The sequence below is a fragment of the Diadema antillarum genome, unplaced genomic scaffold, assembly GCF_040938485.1.
Source record: "Diadema antillarum isolate AM-2024a unplaced genomic scaffold, OU_Dant_1.0 scf00000010, whole genome shotgun sequence".
In the NCBI taxonomy this organism is placed as follows: domain Eukaryota; kingdom Metazoa; phylum Echinodermata; class Echinoidea; order Diadematoida; family Diadematidae; genus Diadema; species Diadema antillarum.
The window spans coordinates 2,238,531-2,259,275 of NW_027270899.1; the positions used below are offsets into that span (position 1 = coordinate 2,238,531).

A 20,745-nucleotide genomic window follows, 5' to 3' on the forward strand; every position below is an offset into this window, starting at 1 on the left:
TACAGTAATTGCTACTGCAAAAATAACTTCAGGATTCAACAGGTTAAGATTCAACTGCAAGAAGAAAGAAAAAAGTGGGGAAAAAGGAAGAGTGTTGTAATGTGATTAGACAGGCTTGAAATGAGTTTTGATGGATGACTGTGTGTATTGATGTGGAGGCTTGTTTGTTTTGAGCCCACTTCATACACCTTGCCTGCTATCAATTTAGCAACCATTGTTAGCGGGCCACAATGGGCTAACTTGATGATTGACTGGGCCTGTAGTAAAAGGAATTGCTAGCCTGTGAAGGTTACTCGGCAAAACAACACATCTAATTTGGACTGAGCAAATACATTCAAGTGCTTTTGCGGTCATGACCTAAAAAAACAGGCACAAGAGGTCTATTTCTGTTGTTAGTTTGTTGCAAATGTAATCGATGATGTATCATTACATGGACTGCTACTGAATCTGGGGTTTCTAAAAAACGTTTGTTTTTCCACTCACCTGGTACAGTGTATCACTGAAATATTGATATGCCTTTATGGTTTGCATGGGTTCAAATTACTTTATTCTATACTTCCCATATTTTGCTCTGTGTCCCTGACAGTGATTATGAAACAATCCTCCTTTGTTTGCTGATTTGATTGTGAATGTAGAAAAAAAAAAATCACTCACTCAAATTTGTGTTACATTGCTGGGTGCGCCCATCGTTTTTGTTTTATTAGTCTTAAAAAATGAGTATTGAATTTGTATAAATGATATGCAAGAGCAATTTTATATTTCATATACCCCCTAAAAATTCTTTTTTGTGTGTGAATTAAATGTAATTGAAGGAGGAACAGATAAGTATTTGTTTTCTGTTTAGGTACGTGCAACGCGCATGATACAGTGTTCCTTCTGTGCAGGGTCAAGGGACAATGACCCCGTTAACTCCCAAACTTTCCACCTACGTGCGGCCCCGAAATAAACATTTTGCTGTTCAAAAAGAATCGCAATCGATGCATTCATTGTAGGTCAACAAATGCAGTGCGGCTTTGGGTGAAAGAGTTTCGCTCCGAGTCGGAGGCCTTTTCCTCTCGCTCTACTTCGCACGGCGAAGGGGGCTCTCTCCGACCTTTGGATCGGAACTAGACCAAGACTTACCCCTGGATATGGCTTACACAGGGGTGGCCTCTAGATAATCTTCACCCGTAGAGGGGATATAATTGTGATTTATGCACCATCATCAAAGAAATAATGTGTCAGGGAGGATTAGTTTGGACTTGCCTGAGTTAGTAAGCACAATTTCTCCCAATCTCTTTTATCATTCCAATGTTGCAATGAAATTTTCCCATCCCTTCGTACTTACCACTAATATTTCTGAGTAGAAAAATAGTTTTTGACTTATTATTCAGTGTTTGTGCACCTTTGGGGTCCATTTTTCATTTCATCTAGTTTTTTCTTCTATTTTTTTTCTTCCTTTCTCTTTTTTTTAATCTTTGTCAACTTAGTGTCAGTGGCATTAGGGTTGTTTGTGAGGATTGCTAATTTTTGGGGAAGCCCAGTCTACTTACATGTATCTATTTCAGGTTTGTACATTTATCTATCGCTCTTAACCCGTTCAGGACGGACTGATTTTGCCACAACACGCATTTCCCATACACACATGCCCGAGTATACTAGGGACTAGTCCTCAACGGGTTAAGTTATGGGGCACCTAATAGTATGTGACATTACTCAGGGCACTTTTATTCTTCACCAGGAATTGCAAAGTAGTAAATCATTGAGAAGTGAACTTCATCTATTGCAAAGAGATTGATGGACCAGAGCGACATCTGTGCAATTTTTTTTCATGATGTCATTTTTGAAAGGGTATCGGCCTCATTACCGTAGTCAATCCATTTCAACATCCTTCTCACACAGAGCATCACCCGTTATTGTGCACACTCCTACACTTAGGTAAATTCAAGATCTCACTTCATAGGAGACATTCATGTTCACGTTCGCCTTTTAACCTTTAATCATTGCCATCATATTATAAACACACATTAGTGGACAGATGTTTGCGTTTATGTCACATGCAAATCATTGAAATTCCAAAATAATCCTATTTTTTACACGACTGTTGGCACTTTCTGTGCTCTGTTGTTTGAGTTGAGTCTACCCATTACTGTCAACTGTAATAGAATGAATTTGTTTTTTGGTCGTGCAGATGATCTAAGTCATGTTGTAACTGTGTAAGCACGCAGTTAATACTGGACAGACTGAGGGTGGAGCTGAGATGATTGACCCTTGACCCCTGACCCCAATTTGACTCTAGGGTTTCAAGGGAGGTTGCTGGCCTTCCAGCGTGACCTTCGCCAGCCTGGGGTCACGTGGAATAGAGATAGAGAAATCAGAGTTAAGACAATATACTTGATCTTCATCCCTTAGTCTTGATACCAGCCTCTGTGAATACATTACCATACCGTAACTGGACGGTGGAGACTGGATTGCGGATGTATTTGATGGAAATAGTATTTAACACTGTTGATGCCCTTTTTTCAACTCACAAATGAAGGATATTTTAGGTGAAGGATGCAAATGAGAAAGCTTGTTCTTCTCACTCATGATGTGACTAGTCTCATTCCTTGACTGCATGATGACAACTTTTAGCGTACTTCTGTTTGTCTTTTTTTTTTTGTGACGGTGAGGTACAGTAATATAGAAGCGTTGTTCTGGAATGATCTCGTGAAGGGTTGCAAAGCTTGTGTAAATCTTCAAACCTGGAAATGAGAAAGGTGCTGTACCTCCACGTAGCCCACTTGGACCATGTCAGAGCCCAGAATTTATAATGTCTGCAGACATCAGACTAGTTCGAGAATCAAAATAGTGTCGCAATTCTCTTGTTTCTCCCCTCCCGCCCTCCCTCCCTCCACCCTCCCCCACTCCCCCCCCCCAACCCATCCTAGAGATAGAAAACTATTTGTAAGGTCAAAGGTCAGGAAATATGAGTCTGTATCTGGAGCTTCGGATGGGAGCGCACTGTCACGCAATTCTCTCCTTTTCTTCACTTTTTCTTTCTTTTCTTTTCTTTTTTTTTTTCATCCCTGAGAGAGAAAGAGAACTACAGGTATAAAGCCTGGCAGTGGAATGCGTTCAAAGCACCAACATGAATCAGATGGTGGAGACATTTGAATTACATATGATCTTCTGTATGGGCAAGTGTAGCACTAAATAGAAAGACATTGGCTGTACATTATTGCCTTATGAGGCAATCTACATTTTTTGATATAACCAATTAAAGCAAGGAAGAAATGAAGACTTTGTCCTGAAATGATTGCTGTGAATAAGTATCATAGTGAAATTCAACCAAAAGATCAGGTTAATATGAGAGAAAGTGAGAGAGTGATAAAAGATTTATTACTCTCTGACTGGTAGATATAATTCTCTGTTTCAACAGGCCTTAGTGAAGCTATGCTTATTGTATCACTGACATCTCTGCGTATGATGTGCCATTGTTTATTAAAATGAATTTGAATGCTAAATGACAATCCCCCTGTGTTTTTTTTTTTATTTGCATGAATTAAAATTGTAATCTTCCTTTAATTTGGAGGAAGTTTCTTACGTGATACTCATAATATACTATATCCTGGGTGATGTAATTCAGAAAGTATTTACTGCTAAAAAGGAGGCATTCCATGTCCAGACACGTATACTCCATCATAATATCTTTACAGATAGGATAGTGACTTCAGGTGACTGGAGAATAAGCTCACATTTCCTTTTTTGCATGATTTCTCATGAATATCTATTCATATCTTGTCCCTTCTTTAGAATACAGCTTTCTCACCTATTAAACGTGCAGGTTAGACTATGTAAGCACTGTAATGCTAGAGTCACACATGGCTGGATTTAGAACCGGGTCCATAAGGAATTAAAACTGTATCGACCCGGCTCGAGCCGTAGAGACCCGCATTGACCCGCATCGTAACCTGTGTCAATTCCTGATGGATTCCGGCGACTATGATACGGCGGTGAAAAATTTTTGGTCATGTTCTAAATGTTCTCATGGATTTCAATTCCCTATTGATATCCGAAATGACCCAGTTCGATCCGCATTGACTCGCATCGACCCGCTGCAGCCCGCAGCATAAAACCATATGGACCCTTGCCGTATACCGCATTGCCTTCATGCAATGGATGATGACATGGTTTACATCTGGGTCAGTACGGGTCGAAGCGGGTTGACACTGGTCAATAGGGGTAAAAAAGGATTTAAAGCAGATTTTTATACGGTTCGATACGGGTCAATACGGGTCTCTACGGCTTGAACCTGGTCGATACGGTTTTAATTCTTTATGGACCTGGTTCGAAATCCGGCCGTGTGTGACTGTAGCATAAATTACCCTCCATTCCGGGACTAATCTGACTCATTTTCACTCGCATCAAATGCGTTTTGTGACCCGGCCCTGTGTGACTGTAGCATAAAAAAGATTAGAAGATTGTGAGGTATATTGATATTAGGCGTGGCTGAGTTCTTGACGTAGGTCTTGACAAAATAGTGCTTTTCAGTATGAGCCATGTTTATTATTTTTAATGTGAAGCCCTTCAACGGTAAGGCACTCAAAAATCTTATATCAAAAGAAATTCTTCTTTGTGTTGTGTTTGTGTTTGTATGTGTGTACAAATATACATAAGATGGCCATTGGAATGTGGTTACCTTCCATGAATATACTTTTTTTTTTCCATTCATGGCTGTATTCGCTGAACAATGCATATCACAATAACGTTATTTTTTACGGGGAGCTATGAGGTCATTTCTTGACATTGTATAAGAGGAGGGGGCATAGTTGATGGGGATCGGGGGAAAACATCATGTATCAACCGCATTCTGGCTTGACTTGGCTCCAATACCGGATTGGTAACAGCTATCTAACAGAATAGAATTTTATTCAGAGATCCGTTCTTATATTGGCTGCCAGCAGATAAGAGATTCCTCAATTCATTTCCATCGAGATTGTGAAATATATTTGAATTCTTCTGTCTGGGTTGTTTTTTTCTACAACCAATTAGGCCACTACCACTTCCTCTGAGTCCTTTGTAGACTACACCTCATCATATTTTGTTATTTCTTTCCTATTGTGGAGTTGTCAGAGTAAATTATTGCTTCTTTGGTAGTTTGCTGTATAGATTTTGATTCAGAAAGAATGACTCTGATGCAATGTGAGATCGTATGGCTGTGATAAATTTTTGTTGCCAGGATGTGTTCTGGTTTGATTGAAGGAGAATCTTGATAGAGTTTTCTCAGGTCCTTGATCAAAGACTAGCTCTTAGATTCCATTTAAAGATATTAATGAAAGTGATAATGATACTTATTTACCCAGGGTAGCCTTGTCAATTCAAAAGCTGCTCTTCCCAGAGGGCCTGCCATTATCATTACTCCAACGTTGCCAGGAACCAATCTGTACACCTGGGTCAAAGAAACATAAGTTGCGTTCACACAATGTTCCTAATATTAAAGATTAGCTTGACGTTCCAATCTTTGATGATTGGCTCGTAGTTTAGCCCCATGTAGATGCGCGAAAATTAGCAATCTTAAAAATTAGTCAATGCGTAGAACCTGAAGGTTTCTTTATAGCGTACGTTTTATGTGTTGTACGTGAGTTGCTGGTGGTCCCCACTTCTAGTTTAGCATCATGTTGGCACAATAATCAACGAACTTAAACTTTTCTGTGACATCTCTATCAAGCACATTTTCCCTTCTCTTCCAGCTTCTGAGCGAGGCTCTCCTTGGAAGTTTGATCTTAAAGATTTGGTGTCGTCTGGACGACACCTGCCATAGTTTAAAACTACTTATGATCAAAGTTTAAAACTTTAAAGATTAAAACTTTGTGTGTACCTTACTATCGTAGACAAAACATCTTGTCTATTAAAGGATCAATGCACTAGGCAGAATATGAACCCCAGATCGTTCTGGATCAGAAACTTTCCTAGAGACACTTGCTTTTTATTTTGAGGGACAATCCTCCTAATTTACAATTGCATGTTTTTACTAATGTTTTATTTCTTGAACCAAATGCAGTGTAGATGTTACATCTTTTTATGTGTGTTTGTGGAAATTTGTATGCCCTGAAATGCTTGTGGAAAATCTTTTTTTTTTTAAATTCAGCATCAGTCAATCTCATACCTGTTGTCACCATCACCATGGCGACAGTGAGAAGCATGTCTACCGCACTGCGTCACATGAGCACAATGGGGGTAGCTCGCGAGTTACTACAATGCGGAGTGTGAACAATTTGTGCTGTGGAGTATCAGCAACTTATGGCGGGGAGCATCTGGGCATGTCCCGGGCTAACTGTTGCCCTTGGCCCCAGGGATAACGGGGGAATGGGGATGAGATTTAGGGAAAGTCCCTTCACTTTTATTTCTCACTTCATAGAAGAAAAAAAATGAGAATGGAAAACTACAGAAAGAGAAATGGCACATTTACACTACCTCATGGTTGGAGGTTACATTCTCGAAACCTGCGTGACTCAAGGTTTCCTTTGTCGTCACATTTGTTCGCGACATGTCGAGGTAATCCAGCGCCACATAATTAATACCCCCAGGAGTTTCTTTAGTGAATGCGGAGATGACATTCAAGCACATTGAAAAGTTTGTGGTTTGTGTGTGAGATGCTTTTCTTTCTCCACGTAAAGCGGTTGCTTAACGGTGTGCCATTAATCACTACAGACAAATCACTGGTCTTTAGTGGTATCATAACTGGAAGAGAGCCAGATATTACCGGAACTTTTTTTGTGTGTGATGGTTTGTTTACATTTGTTTACATGCCATTATCAGCATTTCATTTTATCAGGCGGTACAAGTGTAGTCTCCATATATTGAAGTCAGAACGCACCATCATCCGTACAATATTTGACCTAGATATAAGATAGAAAAGAAAGAGAGAATAGATATGTACACACAGAGCATTGAGTTTCACTTTTAAAGTTAACTCATAGTCAGTTAACTTTGAAGACATTGGTACCCAAAGAGCATCTAACTTTTGGCTTGGGACAGGGTTCAACAGAACTTTTGCTTAACTTAAAGGAAGGGTTGCCCTCTCAACCACAAGAAATCCTGTAATTATCATGAATGCTGATTAGTAATAAGGCCCTCCTTTGGTTGGTATTACTGGTGGTAGTTACAAATGCATAGCAGTCAGTGATCCATCATCTCAACTTTGGCAGGAGCTACAGTAGATTTACTTCAATATTCATCTCTTTAAACTGGTGATACAACATTCGCTCCTGTGACAATTGCTCTGGTCAAAAATTTCTCCAAGGACTTAGGGTTAGGATTAGGGTTGTCATAGGGTTTTAGGTTTAGTTTGATGTGAGGATTAGGGTTAGGGTTATGTTTGTGGATAGAATTTATGTTTGGCTTAGCGTGCAGATATTTCATGGGAGCAATTGTTGCGAGAGAAAATGTCATGGAATCATTTAAATTGGGGGGGGGGGGGGGGGGGGGGCAAGTTTTTCCACATTTCACTGTTGGTCTCAAAGATGTATGCAAATTAGGAGAGGGGGTGATGTCATCACTTCCCAAAATTCTCTTGTTGGTTTTGCACAAGAATATTATCATAATCATGTTTTTGCTCGAGAATCTTTCACAATAGCCCCATTCCACCCAAATGCCTCAATGCTACAAAAGTTGATACAAGACGACAGTGATTTGATGCAAAGTATATGACTCATTCCTACTGATTTCACATAAAAAATTGGAATTCTGGGAAGAGATATTATATTCTGGTCAGTGAGAATCTTGTTAGATAATATCTTTCTGTGGTTTTCACAGGATGTTGCGACTAATGCCACAGTTTTGTGAAAAGCCTTTGAGACGATTGAAGTTTGTGATTTATTTCAAGTTTTGTCGATAAAGTCATAGCAGCCATTGTAGTTGTCTGATTTTCCTCTGTATAGTAAAGCCTATTCTAACATGGTGTTGGATTTCCTTTAACCCTTCGTGTGTTTTCAGTGCCACTTAGCACATTGTTAATGCACTGTTCAAAGTCCCTTGCACAGAAAGAGTTTAAAGGGATAGTATAGTTTTGGTGGAAATGAAGATTGGACTTTTAACTTTCTGCAAGATACCAAGAAACCACTTACGAAATAGTACAGAGCGTACCATTCTAAGAGGAATTCAAAGTTTATTTGATGAAAATCAGTTTTGGAATGGCTGAGACATCCAAAAACAAAGTAAAACAAAGCGATTGTAATAACAGATGAGTCCAACCTTTTATTAGGATCACTCTGTTTTGGATATCTCAGCCATTTCAAAACCACTTTTCATCAAATAAACATTGAGTTCCTCTTGGAATTACATCCTCTTTCACATTTCATAAGAGGTTTTTCATTATCTCACCAAAAAATGTTAGAAACGTGAAGTTAGGTCTCAACCAAAACTATACAATACCTTTAACTCCTACTGCCTTCAAATAGAACCCATAGATTTGTATCTAGGCATTATTTCCACCCAATATTGTGCTGCATGCTTGGGTAGACATGCAGGAAAAAAAGAAAGGGAGAAATAATTTGACTCCTTTGCCAGAAATTTTCCCTACATCCAAGACAGATATGGAACAACCGTGCCTCTGAAAGGTTCTGGAAATATAGGGAATTCTGGAAATATAGGGAATACAGAAAAATTCCCCAGATGAAGAAATCAAAGGAGAAATGTCACTGAAGTACGCCTATTGAAGTGTTGTAAATAAGAGCTATGTACGGCGCATTATGGAAGGAACCCACTAGGATCATTTCAAGTAATTTGTCAAATAACCAGTCAACTAACTCTAGTGAAATTGATCTTACCAGCTAGTGCAGTATCATGGAAGAGATCTCATCAATCAAGAGCAGAATTTTTCAAAACAGTTTGTCGTCATTTTTTAACCGCTACCTTCAGCGCCAAAGCAGCTACGGGCTTAGGCCGTATTATGCACGCTTTCACCTATTTCCTGTGCAATCAATTTTAGCATGCGCTGTGAAACCTGACACAAAAGTGCCTCATTAATCGCGAGCAAGGAATAACAGACTGAGAAAAGCTAATCTTCATGGAATTCACCGAGATAAGAAGTTGATAGGTAACAAGAGTTTGTCAAATTGGCAACGCTTGATGAATTGTAAAGTTAACCAGTTTAGAAATCATCTCAGTTTCCAACTTTTATATTCTCTTCTTTCCTCTATTTCATTCCCAATAGTTCCAGCAAGAAGTAACAACCTAGGCCAACCACAAAAACAAACCAAATAGAAAGCCAAACAAATTTACAATATTTGATTTTCTTAATACCTGCTTTAGTCCACCCCTGTGAGGCCCGGCATGAGGTATGTTAAGCTTCTCTCTGTTGTGATATTAATGGTGTGGATTATGTCCCCTTGTTGGTCCTTCCACAGACATTTCTCTTCGCTGGATGTCAATGTTGCCTGACAGTCGGCTCAAACATACTACTCTCGGAGGAATATTTCTGCAAAACCACCACACGTTTGAGATTTCTGTGGGAATATCCCATCAATACCTGTTTAACTTGTGGGTTTTCTTTATAGTTTTTGTTAGGGAGTATTTGATTTGGGACCGTGCACCATGCAGAATGGAGAGTTAACCCATCGTCCCCTTCTCACTCGGTTCTGATGATGTTGACTGTTTTGATATCTGAGGACTGCGCTGGGGACACTAAATTCCATGCAGTATTCTGTGTAAGCTGTCTCATGCATGTGCGGCAGTACCTAAAAACATTAGCTAGCTGCTTCATTCTCTTTACAGACAGAATGCTACTTCCACGGAGAGCTGTCCTGAGAATTAACAGAACAGAGAGATGTTCGGTTTTGTGCATGCACAGATTGATTTTACCTGCTACCTACCATCCTTTTTGCCTCCCATTCTGAAATCAAAAGCTCCGTATTGGCAAAGCAGGAAGCAAAGTATGAAGATAAGGACTTAATTAAACTATCTTGACGACAAAAAAAAAAAAAAGAAATGTGGTGACCCATTGTATCTGAATGTTCAGAAACATAACTGCCACGTTTCTCTGATTCTGAGAGTAGGGAGTTTAGATTTTCACGATGTGGACATTCTGAGCAAAAACCTGTTCTGCGCATGTGCAAAATCGCTTATCAAAATCAATCTCTCGTGGTCTGACTTTTCACTACGTGTTCTGGGGCATTTTTACGGCCACTTCATTCACGACACAGCGAGCGACAAGTACTTGATGCACTCATCATATGGGGTGCCATTTTACTTTTTACAGGTCGCGTCTTCACATAATCTAAAGCTACTTTGCAACACGACGCAGGGAGAGAAGAGAATGGCCAACGCAGTTGTCATCTAAATATCCGCGCCACAAATCTATAGCTCCCCAGTGACTCCTTGAAGATATTGATATAAAGTTATTTCCTAACAAGAGAATGTAAAACCTTCCCAATTTTTGACTTGTTTTGCCATATAGAATGCATATAGCACACAAGCGCAATTATTTGTTGTGTGCATGGCAGATTGTCGGTACAGCGCTTCCCCGCACATGGCAGATTGTCATTAGAGTGTGGGAGTGTGCATAGGGTAAACAACATTCTGCCATACGCACGACATTATATTATACATGATTGAGATGTATATGATGCTTGGGATCCAGCCAAGCAAACTTTGCACCAGGTTCGGGCAGTCAGAAACTGACAGTGGATAATTTATAGTTCCTTGCGAATTTTGCACAGACTATACAAATGCTCTTGTCCTACTAAGTGCGGGCAACCGAACAAGTAGTGTGCTTACATTGACGACAGACTCACTTTGAGAGAAGCTCGTAGATACAATGTTCAGCTTGAAGGTACGGTTTACCTTTGGGAGCAGTGATTTTAAAAAAAAAAATGTTTGAGTTATAACATTTGATGCATATATGTCTAGTAGGTCAGTTGTATCACAAAACATCCTACCATACAAAAATTTGCAGTATAGCCTAGAATTTAAGGAGATTTCACTTTTTTCTCAATAAGCCATAACTGTAGATGGTTTATTCTAGAAACGATTTTATCATAACTGTTGTTCACATTTTATATATTTAACAATACTTAACATTGATTATACTGATTAGCATTTTTCCATATATTGGTTGTTTCTATCCCGAACTCACATTTTAGAACTATTTAGACGCACTACATCTCGGTTTTTGTTTCATCAGCAAATGGTGAATAATGCCTTTAATGGTGGAACAGACAAATGTGGAGCATTCAGTGGCATTCAAATACATTTTGCACTTGTGCACAAAGAAATGACTGAGCACAGATAATGCATGTTTACATTATAATGTAATCAGCGGATCATTCAATTGCCCACGTCTGATGCCAAGAGATCAGTATCACCAACAAAGCCACTATTCCAGATGATTTTGCTTCGTGGCCTGGCTGAAAAGATTCTGCAAGAGCTGGGATTTGGTTACAAGTGCTAAGGCCTGCTTTTATGATCTTTGAATGGGTGATGATCTCAAAGACAGCTAGCTCTTTAGTTTTCATGAACTGGACTTGGAAAAGATTACTAAAAATAGTATATGCCAAGGGCCACTGAAATAAACTTTCTCTCTCTTTAGATATAATCTTTTACACCCCCCCCCCATCCATCTCTCTTTCTCCCCCTCTGTCTGTCTGTCTGTCTGTCTGTCTGTCTGTCTGTCTCTCTCTCTCTCTCTCTCTCTCTCTCTCTCTCTCTCTCTCTCTCTCAATCTCTTTCACCTGTATTCTTTACCTGCTTGTGTTTTCCTCTTTGCCAGCGTACACAATCTGCCCCACAGAATACTGGTGTGGTCAGACATGTCAGTTGCCATGGCAACCTGTCAAGCAATAACAAACAACCATCTTGGTTACACACTGAGGACAAAGTGCAAATGAGGTTATTTTTCAGACTCTGTCTCCTATTCAGAACTCGTTTTTGTCCCTTTTTTTAGTAGTCCTACTAGCAGGTCTCACCTGTTCTATTCTGTACGTTTGTGTATGTTTGTTTGTGTGTTTATTTGTAGTTTCAGCTCAAGATTACAACTTTTATGTTGTTTACTTGAAAAAAAAAAAGGACAAGGTTTTGCTTTTCTGCCATTGGTTTAATTTTGCTGTTACACGCTTATGTGGATTATTTCTTCACATTTGATTTTCATCACACCCCCTCCCCCACCCCATCTCTTACCACTCCTACTGTTATCAGATACCTCTTCTATTATTGGATGACAAGCAATATATTCAATACATATCCAATACTTGCTACGTGTACTATTATCTGTATTACTACTTTGGCAACGATGACAGCTACTACTACTACTACTACTACTACTCCTACTACTCCTACTACTACTACTACTACTACTACTACTACTACTACAACTATTACTTACTACTTCTGCTGCTACAACTATTACTTACTACTACTGCTACTACTTACTACTACTAATTAAAAAAAAATATGTAATAAACTAGACATTGAGCTACACTACTGCCCTGTACTTCTAAAGATGTTGAACACACGCATTATCCACATGTGACCATTAGTGACCCAGTTTAGAATGCGAAGTCACCTCACCTCTCTCTCTCTCTTTCTCTAACTATTGAAAACGCAGACAAAGCATGAAAACGAGCCCGTTAAATCCATCCCTCTGGCGAAAAGGAGAAGAAAAAAAAAAGAAAAAAAAAGGAGGCCGAACCAGAGAAGTTGGTAGAAATTGACTCAGCCTCTTAATACCACAACTTTTCATACCTCCACTCCATAATAGCATCGTTCTACCTTGCATTTGGGGTCTGCACGAAGCCTGGACGCATTGAGGGCAGACAAAAATATTTTGATATGCGGTTGATCTTCTATTAGGATTCCCTGTCCTTTGAGTAATCACACTCACTCTAATTTCCTCTTCCCCTCAGTACCTTTTGTTGTTACAACATAACAGAAAAGCCATCCAGCATGGATGCAGGGATTATGTGACTAAAAATTGTCATGGAATTTCCTGCAACACATTTACATCATACAGCCAGTTACATCATACAGCCAGTAACAGGTAGTGTTTCACACTATTAGTGTGTTTGTTTTTCCATCTTCTCAACCACAAAAATTTGATATTTTTTTAATTTGATTTGGCATGCTTCATACGTAAAATTTCCCCATGTTTGGGCAAAAAAGGCTGGTTCCCTTCAGAACCTGTCTTAGCGCATATCAGTATTTTTTTTTTTTTGGATCTGCAGAGCTTAGTAAGACGGATATTATATAAGATTTGAAAGTTTAGCATAGATAACATCTATTTGAGGATGCAGCTTACAGGGGGAAAAAAGAATCCCTTTTAATATGTACGAGCACTAAGAGATGATTTTTTTTTTTAAATTTCCCCTGATATTATCCTTCACACAAATTTTCGATATATATCCTTTCTTAGATTCAAATTATTGAAATACAACAGGCGTAGATCGTACCCATAGTAACAAAGATATTGTGTTCGTTTATTATTTTGCGAGTACCATTAAATGTATATGAATATATACTGTATTATACGGGACCTATATGTAACTTTCATAGATGTATCAGCAAGTTTGTGTGATGTATGCTATCCACATCATTAGTTAGCTGCAGATGGTGTATGTTAGATATCACTGTTGGCCCAAATATCCTGCTCCTACCAGACACGTTTGCCCTTACCCTCCGCCCCTGTCCTTCCCCTCCGTCCGACCTGGCCACGAGATCGGCAGGGGGCGCAGTTTTGTACCCTTGGGTGACAAAGGCTTTGGTGGGTTGGTTCACCAGGGGTTTCCTACATATTTCCCAGTCTACCTTCATAGCATACCAATTCACATTTTTGGCAGGATGTTAATTCTCAAATGCATTTATGAATTTTTGTGAGATTTTTTTTTTCAGATTTTGTTTGTATGTCCTCTGATCATGTTGAGCCTTTCCTCCCCTTCCGTCCTCTCAAGATTAGAGAAGGGGGAGGGGGAGACAGAAGAAAAATAGGACTTGCCAATGTTACCTTGATTTCTCGGTGCTATGTGTTCATTTTTTTTTAGTGTTTACTGGACCAGTTCAGTTACCTTTGACCTTCGCAAAAGTGCAGTTTCTTCCCCATCCCCTTCTAGTTGACTTGAAAGGTACTGTTTACCATTGCGAACAGTAATTGGAGAAAAAAAGAATGTCTGAGTTATCACGTTTGATGCATATGTGTAGGTCAGTTGTATCACAAAACATCCTACCATATTGAAATTTTGCAATATAAAAAGCCTAAAATATAAGGAGATACATCACTATTTTTCTCAGTAAACCGTATAACTGTAGACGATTTATTCTAGAAAAATTTTTATTATAACTATTGTTCACATTTTGTATATTTAGCAATACTTAATGTTGATTGAACTGATTAAAATATTTACATTGCTTGTTTCTCTCTCTAACTCATATTTTAGAACTATTTTGAAGCACTAAAGCTGGGTTTTTGTTTTATCGGCAAATGGTAAATAATGCCTTTAATGAATCAGGGAATATTACACAAACAGGACTGCACAAGTTTCAACAAAATGGACATAGAGTATTAAAGAATCTTAAAGTGTCACATGATTTTACTGAATGGCAATATTGGTTGAAGCCATTCATGAAAATTAGAAGGGACTATGGTTTCATCACTCGGTGACCCTCTACTTATACACAGAAGTATTATTAGAGCAGTTTTAGTGATTATCTACAGGATTAGCTTGTTACATTTCATACAGTCCTGCTTCCCATAGGAGTCACCATTGCTCTTTGTTTTCAAGACTACAATGATTTCATGTGGAAGTCAGTACTTGTTTCTTTGTATTTTGCTTTAAAAAAAGGAGATTTTGAGAAAGTTTGATGTACAGGTTAGTGGGAGACTTGTGGAGCAGTGATATTATCTCCTGCAGTTTGCAGGCATCAGGTTGTGGTTGATATCACTGGTTGTTGAAATCATAGCAGAAATGACTCTCAGAAGTTTTAGAACATTTTTCTTATTTGTCCAATACGATGATTGCTGCCACCATTTTGTTTATCTGATTTTTACTCAATTTATTACAGCGAAGTTGAATGTAGCATGGTGTTACCATTGTACTGCAGTGACCTGGGGCCCGTTGCATAAAACTTACCATTGAATTTCAATGGTAGCTACCGTCAAAATTAGGCGTCACAGCCAATCAGCATCAAGGATTATAAAATTTACCGCTAATTTGAAGACTTACCGCTAGAAAGGAGCGGTAAGTCCAGCGGTAAGGGTTTTATGCAAAAGGGCCCAGGCCATGTTTAGTAAGTTTACTTCTTATGATGAGCTGAAATTCTCACCAAAAATGCGTAGCAGTGTGCACTGCAGAGACTCCAACCCCAAGCACCTCCTGAACTGGAGATTCTCCCGCCCGAAACCCCTAGCAAATGGGAGGCTCCAAGTTGATGTGTGCGAAACGCGAAGTTCCTAGGGTTCTAGATGTTCTCTGGTGCTATCTAAGGCTTATTTTTTCAACATACGATAGCAATAAGTAAGAAATCCTTTCCACCGGGAGACACAGAGCCAGGGCGGGAGAAATTAAATCTCAAACGGGAGAACGGGAGATTTTGCAAAAATGGGCTTTCGGCGGGAGATCTCCCGTCGAAAACAGGACAGTTGGAGTCTCTGGCACTGGCAGTGAGACTAAATGAGTATGGGCACATGAGGGCAGCATTATCCAAATTTTCAGTCCTCAAAGAATTATGATAGAAAATGGGTTTTTCTTGTCTGGAAGCATTGTGAAGATTCTCATGCTGCATGGAAATTTGTCTTATAGACAGATTTGATCATTGTGATATATAGAGAGAACAGATTCTGATAGGAAAATCTTAGAGTGAAAATTAACATTTGTTTTTATACTTGCAGTCTGATTGATGAGTATTACAGTCATTTAACATGGCAGGCTTTAGGAACATCAAATAGCCAACCTGATATCTTATGTAGCTAGTGTAGAACTCTGAACTAGTTAGATTCCCTTAAAAAAAAAATACACACACACACACACATCAAAAAATTAAAACAGCAACAAACCAACAAACAAACAAACAAAATAAGGCAAAACAACAACAACAACGACAAAACAGTGTTATGATTCCTGAATTTTAGGAAGGGATTAGCTCCTACAGGTTTTATAGTTATCATTGAGTAAACTAATATAAAAGATAAGTGTTTGGAGAAAATAAGCTCGGGTCCTTTTTATGCATAGAACAATCATGAAATGTATGGCAAACAACTTCAGCATTTTTTTTTAATAGGTTTTGCAAGTATTCATATGCCATATATTTCATGAGGTTTTTATTTTTGCAAATTTCGCAGGTCAGGTGCTATTTGTGAATTCAACAACATACAAAATTATTAACTCTGATCTCAACATGAACACAACATGCACACATGCATTTCTCCGTTCATTGCTGAACTTCATGATCGTGAAATTGTCAAGAAGTCCTGATTCGCGAACATTAGATTTGCTAAACATACAATTGTGTATGGCATATACAGTAACTCTCATATGCCCTACTCACATTGTATTTGGCGTGACTGTCTTGTGGTATAATTTGTTCACTTCTTAACTCATCATCATGATTTAATGTAGATATATCCAAGGAATGAAGTCTCCTTGAAGGCTGTTTTCGATCCATCAATCAAGCAGCCCCCTAGCAACAGACGAATTATGCAATCTAATTTAAGTGAGCGAAATGAAAAACAAGCTTTGGTGCATTTCTAAGGTTTCTCAAATGATGCATGGGCTCTGATGAATGACAAAGAAATTATGTTATCAGCCAGAATATGGAGGACCCATACTCTTTTTCCATGATGTCTGTATCTAATTTACAGTGAAAATATGTTTTTCCAGATACTTTCCTGCATTTATTTGATAATAAATATTAACAACTACAGTAATATGATATAAATGACCGATTCTTAACCAAGCCATAAACAGACAAATATCATACAGTTTACATAGATACCTTTGACATAAAAACCTTGTTTGGGAGATAATTACAATTTTGGTAGTGCAGATGGCAAGACTATCACAAGCAATTGTTTGAAGTGATGACAGCTTCAAAGTTACATCCATATGGGTGTGGAGGATTTAATGAAAAAATGTTGTCATTATTATGATTTGCCATTTATTATAATTTCAAGGGAAATTGCGTATGTTTGTACTCTGTGCATTCGTACTGGTGCAGTGTGCATATTGCTGGGAATGTTGACTCTTCACAGTGATATTGCCACGATTGTTCAGAGGGGAATTTGTTTAGTTTAAGGAGAGAATGTACAATGAAGTACAGTCATTACAGCTCAATCAGGACATTATGTTCTGTTTATATGCTGTTTTTTTTTTTTTTTAGTCCTTCTTGAATGGTATCGACTGTATTGACACTATTTTCTATGTTATGCCTGTTCTGACTTTGCATTCTAGGCCAAGCTGCTTTGAGTCCCAAGCCACCACCGCTCTCCTCCAGTCTGGCAGGAATGGTACCAATGTCACCCACGTTGCCGCGGCAACCCCTCTTCCGGCAGCCCTACCCACCGGTCCTGGGCCAGCGCCCCAATAACCGTCCCCAGGCTGGTGTTACCCTGCAGACGCTGCAGCCACTCAACCAGAGGCACCTCAGTCTGACCACCGCTGTGGCCTCCGCCAACAACAACAATAACAACCACCACCCCAAGGGGTTGATGAGGGGCGTCGGCCTGGCCACCTTGGATGATGCCACCCTCTCGCCCTTTGAGAATCTGGAGCGGGCCCTGTCAGCACACTCCATCAATGAGAGAGGTAGGTGTAGGATTCAAGGCTTAGTATTCAGATGATGTACCTGAGCTATTAGAAATTTTAATAGTTAGCTGTAGGTCTGCCACGTGCACGCTAAGACGACGCAATCTCCTGGGTTGGACAATGTAAACAGCTGTCTCGCGCGTGTGCAGAACACCATTTTGGTCTAATGAACGTCGTTTAAAGCATTAGCGTCACAAATCTAAAGCTCGCTATTTATCAGTCAGGTGTCAACATCATTGTCTCATCTAATTTGCATATTCACAGGCAACCAATATCACCATTTTATTAAAGATTTTAATTTCATAACTTCTGTGCTTGACATCCGATTTAAACTACAGTTGTATACAATTTTCATTCTCTTTATTTGATATATCACTCTATTCATCAAGAACAATTGCTATAACATGGACAGATACTTTTATGTAACATCTCCATCTACCACACCTCATATCTGATATTACTGAAACCTCTCCAGTTCCACTTATTTTTTACTTTGAAGTCATGTGAACATTCACCTGAATTTCCCTTCAAACTTTTTGGCCTATGCTCTGCACATTGTACCATGCCGTGTGATATGTAATATGAATTCACTACCCCATATTGACTGAGAATATAGAGGAGACACTACAGACAATAAGACAGTAGAATGTTTTGTCAGGTGCTATGCAAATAAAGAATAGAAAATATGTCTGTCGTGATAACAATCACACTGCTATGTGATACCATATGTTTGTATAAACCTAAACATCTTCTGTGCGTCAGAAGTGAAGTGAATCATCAGATTAAAATCTATAAAGGTGAAGTCACCCTGTCTGAGGGTGTCATTTATAATCATTTCTTTTTCTCAGCAATTAAAGCTGCCATATTCTCTTGCATCAAAGAACTGAATAAGAACTGCAGTGGCCTTCGCTGTGTTAATTAAAGACTGATGTGTATACAGCTAAAAAACTGAAGCCCCAGGATGTGGCTGCTATATTATTTTTTTCTCTCTCTCTGTATCAGCAAGTAATCAAAGTTGCAGAAGTCCTTGATTCGAACATTTCATTGTCAGCATCCCTGGTTGCAGGAAGACCTACAAAAGAGGCTTGATGAAATGCCAACTTAGAAGCCCTTTCTTGATCAGGCACTTATGGCATCAAATAAGTGGAATTTTTTGAGATGATAACGCCATGATGAAGATATATATGTTTTCTTGGAAGGAGAGCAGCTTTCCGAACCTTTGCATTAATTCATGTGGGTCAACACTCTTTCAGACAAAAATGTCACCAAATACTGCAGTGACTGAGAAATATGTCAAGAAGATACCGGTATTGAATGTGTGTCTGTCGGGTAGCATTTCATCAACCACTTTAATTCAGACAGCTTGCTACATCAATTGCATAAGACTATCATGGAGTATTCAAATAGAAATGCATTGGTTATTGCAAAGGAATCTCAATGTCAGTCAGTGTTTCTAAAGAACTTTATGCTACTGTCAAAAGTTTTTTTTTTTTCTGTAACATTCATTAAAGTGACCCAACTTGTTATCCTCTGTGCCATTTTGCCTAATGGCCAGTGAGATGCAGGAATCTCCCTGTTTCTTTAAAAAAAAATAAATCTCCCTTTAGTTTTCTTCCTCCCTGTGTATTCTCTATCTGTTTGTCTGTATTCCTCTTGGAGGAGTCTACACCTTTGAATATTTGTTTAACCCTTTTTGCACCAATGAGTCAAATATGCACAAATGTCACACACAAACCTATGAACAAGAAATTAATGTGGCACACAGAGAATTAAACAGATACTGTATACGCCAAATATTTCGCGAGGTTTTTATTTTTGCGAATTGTGCGAGTCAGGTGCTATTCGTGAAATTAAAGACACGCGAAAATATTGACTCTGATCCCGATGTGAATGTGACATACGCGTGTGCACTTCTCCGTTCAGTACAAGGCTCCACGGTCGCGAATTTAACCACTCGCGAAATCGTCGGGAATTCCTGATTCGTCAAAATTTAGACTCGCGGAATATATGGTGTATACAGTATATGGTGCCATACAGATGCTCCGAATCATCATCATCGTCATCATCATCTTCTCTTTTTCTACTCTCCATCCAGGTATCAGTAATGTGGAGATAACCTCGACAGCAGCTGATTTCCACGGCTCTCTCCTGACCGCCGGCCACACCCCGGAGGACAGCCATCTCCTCCAGATGAACGCCGTGGACCGGTGTCCCAGCCAGCTCTCGGCGGTCTACGCCGACGGAGCATCGTGATCCACGGTCGGACGGAAAGAGCGTGGGACCCAAGCGAGTGAACGAACAAAAGCTGCCCCCTAAAACACAAATATCTGGTGCTCAAAAGACCATACTGTGCTTCTCATCCATATTGTATAATGTGCTCCCTCTCTCTCTGGCTGATTTTATTTCCCCTGTCCTTCATCTTGATGTTATCTTCTGCTCTGGAATCGGCAGAGAAATAACACGAAATATTTTGCTTTCATCCAGGAAGACGAACACACATGGAGGATATGTGGGTGAATGATGTTCGTGAAGACTGAGGCGCACAAAAAGCATTGAGACGCCTGGAAAAATGATTGTGGAGGCTACACTCACAGCAATCGATGATTGTGGGGAAATTTTTGTTTTAATCAACTAAAAGGCTGTCAATGGAGACTACTTATCAGACTGTGACTGTTGTGGATCCATCTTCAGTATGGTTTCAAATCTGAAGAATGTGTGATGTATTGTCTGTAAAACTTTCAAATTGGTTTTATGTCAACAGGTCTACTTGGGGGGTGTTTCATCTACAATTTCAGCATCCTTGGTTTTGATTGGCTGAGATGCTCTGGTCACTGACTGTTACTATGGTGATTCAAGTTGTCAGCGCTGACAAACGTTGATGAAACACACCCCAGAACTCCCCTAAGAATATCTAATGCATGGCTATGTACCGGTATCAAAGAAAGAAAGACACGTTCTAGCATTGAGGTTGTGTTATTGTTTGACTTCCACAGACACA

The 20,745-nt window shown here is 39.3% G+C and overlaps 1 pseudogene; it reads left to right on the forward strand.

Annotated features, from left to right (window-relative positions):
* LOC139720194 (zinc finger protein GLIS3-like) overlaps window positions 1-20,066 on the forward strand; it is a 114,438-nt pseudogene extending 94,372 nt beyond the window's left edge.
* The last annotated feature ends 679 nt before the right edge of the window (window positions 20,067-20,745 follow it).